This window comes from Diceros bicornis, chromosome 29, assembly GCF_020826845.1.
Source record: "Diceros bicornis minor isolate mBicDic1 chromosome 29, mDicBic1.mat.cur, whole genome shotgun sequence".
NCBI lineage: Eukaryota > Metazoa > Chordata > Mammalia > Perissodactyla > Rhinocerotidae > Diceros > Diceros bicornis.
This window is the reverse complement of record NC_080768.1, coordinates 41471154-41485435: the sequence shown is the minus strand read 5'-3', so window position 1 is coordinate 41485435 and position 14282 is coordinate 41471154. Positions and strand designations below refer to the sequence as shown.

At 42.6% G+C, this 14282-nt stretch overlaps 1 pseudogene; it reads left to right on the top strand.

Annotated features, from left to right (window-relative positions):
- The first annotated feature begins 12555 nt into the window (after positions 1-12555).
- On the top strand, positions 12556-13208 carry LOC131394102 (proton-coupled zinc antiporter SLC30A2-like; annotated as a pseudogene).
- The last annotated feature ends 1074 nt before the right edge of the window (positions 13209-14282 follow it).

Genomic DNA, 14282 nt, shown 5'->3' with positions numbered 1-14282 from the left:
CAAAATAAAAAGTTTAATTTAAAATAAAAGAGAACTTAAGCCATCCTGACACCAAAAATTACTCACTTTCTCTACAGACTTGATTCAGCCTTTTCCCTCGACTTTTCTGTTCTCTTTCACTTCCAAATTCTGCTCTATTTTGCAAGTTACTTCCTTGTTATATACTTTCCAGCCACACAGATCCTTCAGCCCCTCAAAAAGTCCTTCCCCTCTCAGGGCCTGCACACAGGATGTTTCCTCTCCTGTATTACTCCCCTACCCCAGCCCCCAAGCTCCATCGGCTTTGCCTAACTCTTTGTACAACCTTCTACTCTCAGCTTAAGCAGAACTTCTTTTTTTTTTTTTTTAATTAATTTAGTTATTTAGTGTGTTTGTGTGTGTCTGAGGAAGGACAGCCCTGAGCTAACGTCCACGCCAATCCTCCTCTTTTTGCTGAGGAAGACGGGCCCTGAGCTAACATCCGTGCCCATCTTCCTCCACTTGATATGGGACACCGCCACAGCATGGCCTGACAAGCAGTGTGTTGGTGTGCCCCCGGGATCCAAACCCAGGCTGCCAGCAGCAGAGCACGTGCACCTAACCGCTATGCCATGGGGCCGGCCCCTTAAGCAGAACTTCTTTAGGAACGCCTTCTCTGATCCCACAGATATGTTTCCCTGATCTGTTCCTTGAATGTGCACTTTCATAGGACATTCTACCTCTTCACAGCTGTGATCACAATTATATTAAAATAATGAGTCATGAAGTTAGCTTTTTAATGTCAGAGTCCCCTAACTAGATGATAAATTCCATGAGATCAGGGATCATGTTTTTCTTGTTCACCACTGAGTTCTAGCACTCAGCATGTAGTAGGTACTAAATAAGCATTTGCTGAATGAATGAAACAATCACTACCCTTAATCAAGTATTAATCTGATGCTAGGCAATAAAATGCATGTTATTAAGAAGCATCATTTAATAAACTACTAGGCAGCTGGTACATTTCAGTATAGCAATACATGTTTATTTGAGTCCTTGCTTGCAATTCTTTTGAGTTATATGCTCAAAAGAAAGAGAATTGCTGGATGATATGATAATTCTATTTTTAATTGTTTGAAGAACCACCTAACTATTTCCCACAGCAGTTGCACTATTTTACATTCCCACCATCAGCACATAAGCATTCCAATATCTCCACGTTCTCACCAACACTTGTTATTTTCTGGGACTTTTTATAGTATCCATCCTAATGGATATGAAGTAGTATCTTATTGTGGTTTTGATTTGCATTTCCATAATGATTACTAAGGTTGAGCATCTTTTCATGTGCTTATTGGCCATGTGTTGATTTTTTGGAAAATATCTATTTAAATTCTTTGTCCAATATTGAATTGAGTTGTTTGGTTTTTCATTGCTGAGTTGCAAAAGTTCTTTATAGATTCTAGATATTAACTCCTTACTAGATATATGGTTTGCAAATATTTTCTCCCATTCCATGGGTTGCCTTTTCACTCTGTTGATTGGGTACTTTGATGCATAGAAGGTTTTAATTTTGATGTAGTTCCAATTTATCTGTTTTTACTTTTGTTGCCTGTGCTTTTTGGTGTCATATACAATAAACCATTGCCAAATCCAATTTTATGAAGCTTTTCTCCTATGTTTTCATCCAGGAGTTTTATAGTTATAACTCTTACATTTAAGTCTTTGATCTATTTTGAGTTAATTTTTTATATTGGTGTAAGGTAAGACTCCAACTTCTTTCTTTTGCATGTAGATATTATAAACTGGTTTTTTTGTTTGTTTGTTTGCTTGTTTGTTTTATTTTATTGCCTGCAGAATATTATGTACCAGGCTTAATGCTTAAATAATCTCATTTAAAATTCACAATAAGCCTGCAAGAGAGGTGTTAGAAGATCAAATAAGAAATTGGTCTCAGAGAGAGACAGACTTGCACTAGACAGCAACACTGGGGTTTGAACCCATGTCAGTTTAACAGCAAAGTTGATCCTATTCCCATGACACTGTGCTGTCTCTCCAAGCCCTTATGGCTGCCATTTAAAGCTCTACCCTGTTTAGCAAAAGCCTACTTCCCAAACCTCACCTTCTACTACTGCTATTTCCCTACCCAGGTGCTCATTTATGAAATGCATATTGTTCCCTAAATATATTATAAGAATGTCCACTTTTGAGAATTTTAGAGAATAGTCGCACAGCATAAGCAGACAACATTTTTTCATTATTTTAACCTTGTTTATCCTGCTGAACCATATCTAAGAAAGAGCTCTTCATGAAGCCTTTCTTGGCTGTTCCAGATCACACTGATCTCTTTTGTCCCCAAACTTCTAGAGCACTTAAGGTGTATAGTTATATAGACTGAGTTCTGGTGACAGAGATGACTCTCCGATACCCATTCTTTCCTACTTTTGTAGATTTAGAAATTTTATTTCCCATCCTTACTTGCAGCTCTATAGAGCCATGTGACTAAATTCCATCCAATAAGATATATAAAAAAATAGATTGTGGGTTCTGTAGTGATGTCACTTCTTTCATTTCTGATATTAGCAATTTGGGTCTTTGCTCTTTTTTTCCTATTTAGCTTGGCTAGAAGCTTATCAATTTTATTGATCTGTTCAAAGAACCAGCTTTTGGTTTCATTGATTTTCTTTATTGATTTCCTATTTTTAATTTAATTGATTTATGCTCTAATTTTAATTATTATGTCTTTTTTGTACCTACTTTGGATTTAATTTGTTCTTCTTTTGCTAGTTTCCTAAAGTGGAAGACTACATTATTGATTTTATACCTTTCTTCTTTTTTAATATATGCATTCATTGCTATAAATTTCCCTCTAACCACTGCTTTGGCTGCATCCCATAAATTTTGATAAGTTGAAATTATATTTTAATTTAGTTCAAAAAATTTTTAATTTCTCTTGAGATTTCATCTTTGCCCCCTGTGTTATTTAGAAGTTTGTTGTTTAATCTCCATGTATTGGGAATTTTCCAGCTATCTTTCTGTTGCTGATTTCTAGTTTAATTTCATTGAGGTCTGAGAGTAGACATTGTATGATTTCTATTCTTTTAAATTTGTTGAGGTGTGTCTTATGGCCCAGAAGTGGTCTGTCTTGGTGAAAGTTTCATGTGAGCATGAGAAGACTATGTATTCTGTTGTTGTTGGATGAATTAGTCTTAGATGTCCATTATATCCAGTTAATTGATGGTTTTGTTGAGTTCAACTATGTCCTTACTGATTTTCTGTCTACTGGATCTGTTCATTTCTGATAGACAGGTGTTGAAGTCTCCAACTATACAGTGAATTCATCTATTTCTCCTTGCAGTTCTATCAGTTTTTTGCTTCACATATTTTGATGCTCTGTTGTTAGGTGCATACATGCTAAGGATCATTATGTCTTCTTGGAGAACTGATTCCTTTATCATTATGTAATGCCACTCTTTCTCTCTGATACTTTCCTTTCTCTGAAGACTGCTCTGTCTGAAATTAACATAACTACTCCTGCTTTCTTTTGATTAGTGTTAGCATGGTATATCTTCATCCATGTACTTTTTTGTGTGTGTGAGGAAGATCAGCCCTGAGCTAACATCCATGCTAATCCTCCTCTTTTTGCTGAGGAAGACTGGCTCTGAGCTAACATCTATTGCCAATCCTCCTCCTTTTTTTCCCCAAAGCCCCAGTAGATAGTTGTACATAGTTGCACATCCTTCTAGTTGCTGTATGTGGGACGCGGCCTCAACATGGCCAGAGAAGCAGTGCGTCAGTGCGCGCCCAGGATCCAAACGCAGGCTGCCAGCAGCAGAGCGCACGCACTTAACCGCTAAGCCATGGGGCCAGCCCTGGTCCATTCTTTAGAAACAGAAACCACACGCAGTAGAAATCCAAGATAGGAACATGGATCCTTGTTACCATGGAACATCCGACTAGTCCTGGATGATTACCTTGGCACTTAAAGGTAAAGGAGAAGTAAACACCTACTTGTTTAGGCCGCCACTAATTTGGAATTTTCTGTTACTTGCACTGAAACCTGAGCCTAATTTATACACTCCCTAATATAAGCTAAATTTTGTTAATACTCGTCATTTTGAAATTTATTTTTCCCATAGTAAAAATAAAGCAATGGGCACTTATTCCACAATTTTAAAAAAAACAGAAAGTAAGTAAATCACCCTGGATCCTACAGCTCTAACATTCTAGCAAATATAGCTAAAGTCATGTTATATAATCATTTTTATAATCTGTTTTTAATTTTAACATTACCCTTACTTTTCCATGTTTCTATAATTTTTTGGAAAATATTCTGCAAACTGCTAAGTAGGTGACCTATAATTTGTTTGATGTTAAGGTTGGTTCTACTTTTTCACTATAATAGATATCATTGCAATAAACATATTTTTACCTCAATAGAAGACGTTTTCAAAATTAATCAAGGTCTAGTTAGGAGACAGAAACTACAACAGTAATTTGAACAGGGAAATTTAACATAAAGAACTATTAATTAGCAACAAGGGGACTAACTACTAAGAAGAGATAAAAGAGAACTCTCAAGACTGCCTGGGTCACAACCTGCCCTTCGCAGCTCTGTGACTGACAGATGTGACCTCAGGCAAGTTACTTAGGTTGTCAGCAATGTCCTCCAGCTGAAGACCCTCAGGGACACACCTATAGTTGGACAAGTTGGGTTTATTACTCACTGCAGCAAGGGAGGCCACGCACACCTTGGAGTGTCCACTCCAAGGCCACACTTTGGAGAAGTGTGGGGCAGTTCAGTGAGAGAAGGTTAGAACAGATTTAGAGGATTCTGGCTTGTGTTAGCTGATTTGGGGGAGGGTTTAAGGAAGTAGGGCTTTGCTCTGGATTAGATGCTGTCAGGATTTGTGGTAATTCTATGATTGGTTATAAAGGATGGGCACATGACAGCTAGGCTATGGCTATAATTGGTAAAGCAATAGCCAACACTCAGATTAGCTGGGAGAGAGGATGTTTGGTCAAATTGAGGGATATGGACAATGTTCTTGCTTTATCTGGGCTCAGACATGACTACAGAGGGGTCTTGTTTTTGTCTTGACCCATCATGGTCATGGAGTGGCCTTGTGTGATGCTGGTGTCCTGTGAAATTGTTTATATTCAACAGGAGAGAGAACGCTGGCTGTGAGTGCCAGGCCAGCTCCTGGCTGCCAAAGGCTGCTTTTCTCTTTCTCAATGTCTGTGCCTTGATTTCCTCATCTGTAAGGTGGGAAATAATGAAAGTTTCTCCCTCCTTGGTTTGGGGCTGGGGAAGAGGACCCCAAGAAGGAATAAACATGGAAGGGGTCTCCCTCCCCAAGGCTGAGTTGCAGGCATCACTGGAGAGGGTGGCTGTGGTTCAGGAGATAGTGGAGAAGTTGACTGGGTTGACCTGGGCCAGAGCCAGTTCCACAGCTGGCAGGTCAAGGCTGGTGAGCCAGAAACCACAGGATAGAACTGAGAAGCACAACTTGCTGGTGGATGAGTGCCACCATGCCTTCTGCAAACAAGTGCTGTGCAAAAGAGCAGGGGAGGCAGCATCTTCCTCCGCCAGTGCCCCCCATAGACAAAGCTAACACTGCACCAACTGGATAAGGAAAAATGTTTGTGGGGCTCAAGTAACACAAAACAGGGAAAAGAATGGTAGATTTGGAGCTGTAAGACAACACGCTGCTAACTGGCACAACCAGCATCCATTCCTTCATCTTCCGATAATTATACTCCAATTTTCCACATCTACTTTTTCAGTCCACGTACTCTAACCACAGCAGCATGTCTCCCTAAGCACTACTAGCATCTCCACCAGCAATTAGTGCAGAGATGACATGTGACCCAGGCAGAGATGTCTGTCTATCTGTCTATCCATCTTTCCATCTATCTAGGCTTATACTGAATCCACAGATCAAGAGTCATTTGTTCTTTTTAGCTGGTTGAACAAAAGAGGATGTGAGTCTTTTGCTGCTGGAGGCAGTACAAACAACCTTAAAACGAAAGCCTTGCAGCAGAAAGCATTACTCAGAGATGCAGAGCAATCGTGTCCTGATGACCTTGTTTAAGCCCGCCAGTCAGCCACCTTTGGGCTTTTCAGTCATTTGAGCAAACAAATTTCCACTTTTCTTTACTTAAACCCAATTGAATTAGGTTATTATGTTTTCTGCTACAGGCAACAGAAATAGTCTTGAATGATACAGTTCCTCAAATTTCACCCATGTTGGGTATTTTTAAAACTCTTAACATATTTGGTCACAATTTTTCCCAGCAATGATTGGACATGGCCTTTTAAATAGGTCTTTGTCAACATAAGGTATAGTTACATTGTCATTACTAATCTGGTAATACATTAATTAGTTCACTCAGAAAATCTTTACTGAGTGACTGATGTATGCCACATACTCTGCTAGGCACTGAGAATTAATACATAAACAAGATAAGACACATTCCTTGTCTTTTGGGAGCTTATGGTCCAGTGAGGGTAATGGAGAAGAAAACAGCCAATAACGATAAGGATAAATGTGATGTGAGGAAGTTCTAGGTGCTTTTGTAGCACAAGGAGAGGCACCTGGCCCAGACTTGGGGGTGAGACTCGGAGAGAAGTTGAAAAAAAACTTCCCAGAGAAGATAATCACTACCCCATGCTGCTGTTCTGATGAGGATGAGAAACATTTAACAATTAGCGAGGTGAAGAGAGAAAGAAATGGAAGGCACAATGGCCTGATGAGAAAAGAGATGATGACACGGCCAAGGAACTGAAGGAAGAGCAAGGAGGCTGGAGCCGGAGTGTGGAAGGAGGGGCAAGAGGCGGGGAGAGGTGAAGGCAAATTATACGCAGCCTTGAAAGTAACGCTCAAGATGCGGATTTTATCCCATCCAAACATCTCACAGAGGGAGTGGGATGATCAGGCTTGTGTTTAAGATCACTCTGACTAGTGTGAAAGGAAAGGAGGATGTCGTGTCAGGAGGCACCTGTAACAATCCGGGTAAGAGATTCTAGTGGCCTGAAGGAGGGCCTACCAGGCCACGGGGATGAGGTAACATGGCCAGATTTGAGACATATTTAATAGGTAAACCTGACAGAATGTGGCAATGGTTTGATGCCTTCCTAAGAGAGAAAGAGAATGAAGAGACCAAGATTGGCTTGCCATCATTCACCAAGAAGAGATAGAGGATGACAAACAGGTTAATGACTTCTGTTTTGGGTCTGTTTGATGTTGAGAGTACCTGAAGGAAATTTTAGTAAGAGGTGAATATACGACTCCTGAGGTTGAGAATGTCTTGGCTGGAAATAAAGACATGAGCCCCATAAGCAGATGGTAACTTTAGCAATGAAAGAGCAGGAAGTCACTTATGGAATTACTATAGAATCAAAAAAAGAAAAGGGTCAAAGGCAATAATAAAAATGTTTAAGGGATGGTCAGATAAAGAGGAGCTTACAAAAGAGACTGAACAAACAGGGAGAGAGGAGGGAAGACAGGGATGAGTGAAGGAGGGAATGAGCAACAGTGTCAAACCCCACTGGGAAACATAGCAAGTTTAGGATTGAGAACTGGTAATTAACTCGACAACAAGAAGGTCATCGGTGACCTCAGCAAGAGCAGTTTCAGTAAAGCATGGTGGGATTCATATTACATTCATCTAGTGAATAAGGGCTGAGGAAGTAGAAATAACAAGTTAAAATTTTTCTCTCAAGAAATTTCCTGTGAAACAAAGGAAGGAATAACTAAAGGCAGACTTGAGTTTGAAGGGGAGCTTTTTTTAAGATAAATGTTGAACCCATTTACAAGTTAATCTGAAGGAGCCGTTTAAAAGGAAAAGGTTGGATTTATAAGAGAAAAATGAGACAGTCAGTTGATAAGACAGGGCCAGATGGGATCCAGAGCAGAGACAGAAGGATGAACCTGGAACAGGAGATGGGTTATGTCCTCCATTATAAGAGGAGGGAAAGAGAATGCATAGGAAAGGAAATAAATCTGTGGTTTGGGGACAGGAGATTGAGGACATCTGATGTCTCCTATTTTCTGTGAAAAGGGAGGCCACCCCACCTGCTGAGAGAGGCAGGATGAGGAGTTTGAGGCATGTGGAGAAGGCCTGAAATGGTCCCTGTGGAAAACGAGCAGTAACTAAGTAGAGAAACACAGAAGAGGCCACATTGAGGGCCTAGCTGAATTATATGATGATTATAAAGAGACACAGAGCCTTAAGTTCTGGAATTTTCTGCAGTGGCCCTCACCAGCCTGAGTGCACATGTAGAGAAAACATACAACGCATAGCTAATGCCTTCTTCGGATTTCTTACTCTTTGGTCAATGTGATAATTTTTTTTCCTAAAAACTCAATCATCCATTTCAGTGAGGTTTTAAAACCTAATTAGCATTAACTCTCCATAGTTGTTCTTTATGAATCTATAATGCTATCCTTTGCAGAGTTTTCATTTCCTTTTTCTAATTTTCCTTGACTAACATTCCTGAAAACTAGGATATCCTGTGTATTAGTTTCCTTTGGCTATTATCACAAATTACCACAAACTTGGTAGCTTAAAACAACATGCATTTATACTCGGTCAGTTACGGAGGTCAGAGGTCTGAGATCAGCTTCACAGGGCCACACTCACTCCAGAGTCACTAGGAGAGAATCTGTTTCCTTGTCTTTTCTAGCTTCTTAGAACTGCATTCCTTGTGTTCCTTGGCTCATGGTCTCTTCAAAGCCATCCTGCTTGAGGGGTCATGTTGCCTTCTTCTGTCTAATCAAATCTCTCTCTGCCTCCCTTTTAAAAGGACACTTGAGATTGTATTTAGGGCCCATCCAGATAGTCCAGTATAATCTCCCCATCTCAAGATCCTTAACTTGATCGCATCTGCACAGTCTCTTTTACTATATAAGATAACATAGTCAGGTTCCAGGGATTAGGAGCTAGATATCTTTGAGGGCTATTAGGCAGCCCGCCACGTCCTGCGTTGCGTGTTGGAACTGCCCATCCTCCATGGCACCCAAGGATGTCTGGAACAACTGCACGCAGTAGCAAACAGCTACTGACGGGAATGCCTCACCCTCTGATCCATGTGTGGGTGCAAGGGCAGTTCAGTCAGCCCAGAATGCAGACTCGAAGACGGGAGATTAGGTGTAAAGCTTTGAATCCCATGAACTCATTGTGAGGTAGCTACTGAAATTATGATGCATCATTTTGCAGGTGGGAGAGTGAGCTTGAGAGGTAGAGAAACTGAGACACAAGAAGGCAATAGTTACCTACACCCAGCAGAGAAAATGACATACAACTTTCTACTCTCAGGTGCCTCTAACAGTCATGGTTTACCCCGGCAGCACTTGCCGAGCCCTTGCTCTTTACTATCTCAAAAAAGAAAAAAAAAAATGCTTATAAAAGAGTCATTAACTTTAACAGAAAAGATTTTTATACGTCTACATTTCATTCCCTTTGCCTTTCCTCCATGAAACTACCAAGTTTCTGGGACAAAGAAGGCCCTTGGCCAGCATCACCGCACAGTGCCTCTAACCAGTGTAGTTTCTCTTCCCCGTCACAGTGCCCTTCCAGCTTCCCGGTCGCTTCTGTGTCAGCATGGGGCATCATGACAGCACAGTGCGAGCCCAGACCATTACCAAAACCCATTCTGGGCCAAGAAGTGCTAGAAATGAAAATTATTTCAATTTAGGAACCCTGACATCATTCTGATAAAAGTATCTGCTTTCCGTTAAATGATTTACATAGCAGAGAGGACTAGAGAATTACCAGAAGTGCTATTTCTTCCTATCATTCCCATTCTTAGACACAGGAGACCCCAACATCTTGAGTTTATACCCAAAAGTTTTAATGGAATAATCAACAAACATTATAATCAAGAAAGTAACTTTCACATCTCAATCAATAACTTTCCAAAAATTATGAATGACATATGCTTATGGTTTATATGAACATAAATGTATCACCACTTATTTTCAGACACATGAGAGTCCTAGGAGCACCCCAGGTTCTGGCCTGGCTCTACCCCAGCCCCCAGCACCACACTTTACCACAACACATTGCCTTCAGGACCTCACTTTGCTGCTGGCAAGGGGACGCATTGCACTAAGTGGTTTCAGTGGTTTCGCCCTCATAGCCACTATTGTAGGATTTCACCCACAAGTCAAAGGCATTAGATTAAGGACAATTCTTTAAGAGTCTATAAAATTTTTAGCTGAGATTATCATAGAAAAGCTAGCTATCACTCAGATACATCCACACTTTACAAGTCCTTTGATGTTGCAAGTTTCTAAATCTTTGCTAAGTTTGCTACCCAGAGCATTTTGGGGGAGGTCACACCCTTTTGAAAATGCTTAAATGCTGTAGAGAAGACAACACACACACTAAAGTAAAGGCAATGTTCTTTCTATAAATGGAATTTCATCTCCATAGAATTTAAAGAGTTATCTTGAAGACAATGGCAAAAATGTATACATAATATATTTAGCCTTGAAAAATGTCTTACAGGATTTCAGGCCAAGAACTATTTAAACATTTAAATTGTTATAGGATTTGCAAGTTCTGTCAGGGATGAAGAAATGGCTAACATCAGAGGTTGGAAACTACAGGTCAGATCTGCCTGCAGGTATTTTAGTTTGGCCCACACAGAATCCTAAAAATTCAAAGATTTTATTTAAAAAAATTGAATTTGAGCTGATCTTGAGAAATGGGAGGATGCGGCCACACTGGGCCAGGTCCTACAGTCCCCGCCACTCCCTAGTTCCTCGCCCAGTGCATTTCTCTCAGTCACCTGACTTCCTTCCCCTGTAAGAATTCAGGTCTGCTCCCGTGTCACTTAGTCTTTACGAAAGTGATCTGGAGGAGAGGACACAGCAACTGCCCATTTTTCATCATTTATGGCTGGCTCTTTGGAGTTGAGAGACTGAGGGGACAAACTGCAGCAAGCTGTCCCAGCCGGCGCGGGTGGAGGGAACCGGCAGAGAAGCCTGGGGCGGGCAGGTGTCAAGGCCCGCATGTAGGAGACCTGCCTTAACTGGAATCCTCACGTGAGCGTCTCTGAGCTCGCGTCAGCGTTCAGGAGTGATGCCCATCCCTCAGCTGCTGCTGGCTGGATGGGCCACGCTCACGATGAGGCACATCGATACCAGTTCCTCCTTCTGGGAAATGTGTGCTACAGGGGCTACAAAATAGATCTATGAGCGGCTACAATTCCAAAGTAGATGTCAAAATAATTCTGGAAAGACGGACTGTCTGAAAACACATGGTTTGAAATGAAACTTGCCCAAAAAGCAAATTCTAGATCAAGGACAAATTACATCTCCACATTTTCTTTATAAATTTGGCACCATTTGGCATAGGTGCTTCAATTTAATTTTGTGAATAGGTAATACATTCACATGATTCAAACACCGAAAAGTATTTTAAAAATGGATATCTCCCTCCCACTCCTCAACATATGCCCCAATCTTCCCCACCCCCACCACACGCACAGCTCTTGTTTTTTTCTTTTAGAGAACCATTATGTATATAGGAGCAGATTGATATATTTTTTCTTCCCCTTCTCTTTTAAAATAATTAATACCATACTCTACACATCCTCCTGTGCCTTGCTTCTTTTCACTCAGCAATATATTCTGGAGATTGTTCCCCATCCATACATAAAGAGCCTACTTGTTCTTTTTATATATATAAACGAGCCATTGTATACATGTGCCATGATTTATTCAGCCAGTCCCTATGGCGGGACATTTGGATTGCTTTCAATATTCTGCTACTGTAAACAATGATGCAAGGAAAAACCATCAACATATGTTATTTTATATATGCACTAGTATTATTATAGAAAAAGATTCTAGAATTGGAATTGTTGTGGGACAAGAAATATGCATTTGTAACTTTCAAAGCCAAATGGCCCTTCGTAAGGCTGGCACCAATTTACCCTCTCACCACTGATGTTTAAGAGTGCCTGTCTCCCCACACCTCCCCCACATATATAACAAACTTTTGGAACTATTATGTCCTAGAGGTCTGCTCTGATCCCTGTTCACGCACTGATACCTCGTGGTTTTATTACCAAGAGTTTACTGTTTCTCAATTTAGTAGGGCTAGTCCCCACTCACTGCTCTTCTTTTGTAGAACTTTTGGGCAATTCTCATGTTTTTCTTCTCTCCATATGAAGTTAGGAATCACCTGGACTAGCTCTTCTGATCTAGTGGATTCCTCACTTCGGCAAGCATGTTGAAATCCAGCTTTGGGCACAGCTCCATGAGGCTGTGGAGAGCTGCATCCGCTCACCTGTATCCTTGATCTTATGTATGTCCTTTCCACTGTTGGTTTATGAGTTTGCTATAAATCAAGTAAAAGCAACCTCACACCCACTTTCAAACCCTGACCCGCTTTTGTGGTCCAGCCTGACTTAGAAGGCGAGTGCAGTAGGGGTGGATGTCTAAAGGAAAAATCAAGATGCTCTTATAAAAAGGAGAAAGGTATGCTGAAAGCCAAAATTTATAGGAGCCTGTAAAACACAGCCCACAGGACTCCCTTTTATAAGCTCCAATAACATGTGAATTCCACTTGTAATATTTTCAATATCTGGCAGTGGAGCAGCTGATCTCTGGGACTAGGAGATGGGGGATCACGTGCTGGTCACATCGGGCTGTGCTGTGGTGGTGAACATTGTAACGGGGTTGATTCTTCACCAGTCTGGCTATGGCACAGCCACAGCCATGGGCACAGCCATGCCACCAGTCCACAACCAGAGAACCCCAGTGACAGAGCTGCCTTTATCTCTGCTTTCTGCAGAGCTCGTGTGTCCTGGTGGCAGCCTATATTTTATACTTCAAGCCAAAGTATGTAGACCCCATCTGCACCTTTCTCTTCTCTATCCTGGTCCTAGGGACAACTTTGACCATCCTGAGAGATGTGAACCTGGTGCTGATGGAAGGGACCTCCAAAGGCGTGGGCTTCACGGCTATATGGGATCTACTGCTGTTGATGGAGGGGGTGGAAGTCTTGCACACGCGGCATATTTGGGTGCTGACAGTGGCCCAGCCGGTGCTATCTGTCCACCTCACCATCACTCAGAACGCAGCCGCCCAGGCTGTTCTGAAGGTGGTCAGTGCCCACGTGCAGGGGAAGTTCCACTTCCACACCATGACCATCCGGATCGACGACTACTCTGAGGACATGAAGGACTGTCAGGCGTGCCAAGGCTCCTTGGACTGACTGTCTGGCCAAGTACCAACTGGGTCATGGACAGAACCTGCAGATGGTGGGGCTGAGTGTCCCCCAGGCCCAGCCAGAGCTCTGCCTACTCCAGCTTTGTTAGGTCCCACTCTTGACCTCTGCTCCACGTTCAGTGTTGTGGGGCCCTGCTCGAACAGGGCCTATGTGCTTCACAGCAGCCAGGCATCCTTGAGGCTCCTTGTCTGGGCTGCACTAGGAGTCGTGATGATGACAGTCCTGGGCTTGGCCCACCCAGCTCTTTCTCACGGGAGAGTTAGCACAGAGACCATGGCAGTCTGAGGGAACACGGAGGCCTTCCGGGGGGCTCTGGTCCTTGGAACGCAGGTCATACAGGGACCGTCACCCTTAAGCACGCAGCCTTTGTTCCTCTGCCTACTTAAGCAAGCTTCTCTCAGGGGGCAGGAGCGGTGTCCATTTCTGTCCAGCCGGCCGCCCCTGGACTCTCCCTGTACGTAAGTCCCAATAAATCTATATGTCTCGCCCGCCGTCTCCAGGTCATTTCTTCAATCTCTCGGCACAAGTGAGATCTTTAGCCCAGCTGGGCATGTGATCAAACAAGTGTGGAGCAGCCCTGCCCCTCTCCAGGAAAGGGGCTCGTCTCCTGCCTCCCCCATCTGACTACAGCCACCTCGGGATGGGACTCAGCAGTTGTAAACCTAGTGCGACCTTGCTCCTCCAGCTCCTGGGGCAGCTCCTGGCAGTGCTATGTTGGGGCCTAATGCTGTGCTACCACCAGCCTCAGGAAAGGCAATGAGGCACAAAGAGGGGAGAATGGCTCGACCTCCCCTTGCTACCTGCCTCATTTCCTATTTTCAGTCTGCTCGCCTTTGCCTTATGAATCTGTAAAGAAGCCCTGGAACAGAGCCCCTTCTCTCTAGCTATAACAATGTGGTTGAAGGAGGCCATGGGGGTCGGGGAGTCCGTAGGACCCGCATTCTCATACGTGTCTCCCTGGAGGGGGAGCGAGGGGACACCTGCGGCCCATCTGTGCTTTAGTCACTTCAGCCGTGAACCAAATGTTTCCCTTTCCTGGAGGAAGGAGGCTTCTGACTCGCTAAGGAACTGGATGG